This window comes from Cynara cardunculus, unplaced genomic scaffold, assembly GCF_001531365.2.
Source record: "Cynara cardunculus var. scolymus isolate 2C unplaced genomic scaffold, CcrdV1 Un_Scaffold_1291, whole genome shotgun sequence".
Lineage (NCBI taxonomy): Eukaryota > Viridiplantae > Streptophyta > Magnoliopsida > Asterales > Asteraceae > Cynara > Cynara cardunculus.
Genome location: NW_020200725.1, coordinates 128,132 through 130,328, shown reverse-complemented (window position 1 = coordinate 130,328; position 2,197 = coordinate 128,132).

The following is a 2,197-nucleotide window of genomic DNA, read 5'->3' as shown; positions in this document are numbered from 1 at the left end:
AAACCTCCCCGGTTTGTCCGTGACAATTTTAGTCTCTGGAAGAACCGAATGTCCCTCTTTCTGGAAGGTGTGGATCCTGAAATTCCATATTATATAGAAAATGGACCATATATTCCATTTGCTATTGCTCCAGCTGTTCCAGCAACAGCTACAACTGCCGCGATTCCTGAACGGCATATTCCAAAGCTTCCACATCAGTGGAGCGATAAGGACAAGAAGAAGATAGCTATAGACACGCGTGCTCGATCTATAATAGCTATGTCTGTTTCTGATGAGATCTATCACTCAGTGATGAAACTCAAAACTTCTAAATCCATATGGGATACACTTTGTGTCCAATATGAATGAACCACTCAGGTTCAGGAGACTAGAAAGATCAATCTAGTAAGACAATATGAAAGTTTTCTCTGTGGAAAGTCTGAGACGCTGTCTGAATTACATCAAAAATTTAATTTCCTTCTTATTGATCTTAGGGCTGTCGGCAGGGAATATTCTAATTCTGAAACCTTGACTAAGTTTCTAGAATGCCTTCCTGTGTCTTGGGACACCTTTTCCATGTGTCTCAAGATGTCAAATGACATGTCCACTCTTTCTCTTTCTACCTTATACGAGATTCTGCTTAACCATGAGCAATCTCGTCAACTAAAAAGAAATCTTGTAAAGGAATCCAGGGAAATGAAAAGCTCTCCTTTAGCTTTGATCTCTGAAGCTTCTTTAGTTGAAACTTCTACCCCTTTTGTTTCTTCTCTTCCTCCGTGGTCATCACGGAGATAGATTCTTCTGAGGACATTCCAGAATCTGATCTAACAGATTTTGATGAGTCCCTGGCACTCCTGACTAAGTCATTTAGAAGGTTCGCCAGCAAGAGCAATTTCCGCAGATCTCCTCAGCTATCCTTCAGGGAGAAGCCAAAGTCTGAAAGAATAGACAATGCTTCAGCTATCTGCTACAATTGTCACCGGCCCGGACATTTTGCAGGTGAATGCAGATCAAAGAAGACTGCAACGCCATCCTCTAAAGCTCCCTCCTCCTTCAGGACCAAAGATGAAAAATACTTAAAACTGAAGGAGAAATACAAGAAGATGAAGAACAACCAGCGAAAGGCTAAAGGCCTTATTGCTGAAGAGCATGACTGGGCTAAATCATCTGATGAATCATTTTCAGACGAAGAGGATAAAGCCTATGTTTGCTTGATGGCCATTGATGCTGATGAAGGATCTTTTGAAGCATCTACCTCCTCTGAGMCATCTTCTTCTTCTACTCAGGTATGCTTCCTGAATGAATCCTCTTCCTCTTCTAGTCTTTCTGCACTAGATACGCTGACGGTTGATCTTTACAATGCCCTCAATGGTAAATCAAAGCTGAGTTGCTTAATGTTGATCTTTAAGAGCAATTGAAGATTTGTCATTCTAAGATAAAAAAATTGACCTCTGTTGAGGAAAATCTCAAAGATCAGGTCATTCTAAACCAAGCCATCACTGTTGAACGTGAGAAAGCTGTCGCTGAGCGTGAGCGAGCAATCCCTGAACTCAAGGCTGAGAAAGCTACCATTGAAGGGTCCCTCAAAGCCTCTGAAATCATTAACGCTCAGTTTTTGGCCAAGAAAATGACTGGTCAAGGATTATCCTATGATTAGGAAGAATGTGCTAAAGACAGGTCCATGCTTAAATTTGGTACCTTTGTCTCTTCTATTCCTAACACTTCTTCCTCTTAGCTCTCTTCCTTTACTGAGAATCATCTTGAAGGAACTCCTTTGAGTTCTGGGTGCAAAGACAAGGTAAATCCACTGTCACAGCATCCGTTTCTAAGAAGTCTAACAAGTCAAATAGATCTAAATCTATTTCTTCAACTTGTAAAACTTCTTCCTCTTTAGGGACTAGGAAATTTGAATCACATCAGAAATCTAAGTCACAGCTCAAGGTGAACTTTTCACCTAAGGAATCCAATTCCTCAAAGGTTCCTCCAAGAACCAATGAGAAGGGAATCCTTGGAGCTGGTCTCACTTCTAGTCTGATACTTCTTGGCCCTAAAGCTACTCCTAGTTTTAGGAAGTGTAAACACTGTGGTGAAAAAACACATGTTGCTAGTAAGTGTACTTCTGCCACCAAAGCTGGTTCACCAGCTTTGACCAAGAAAGTAACCAAGGCTGAGAAATCAACTAAAGTGAAATCTTCTACAAAGGCTGCTCCTGCAGTCA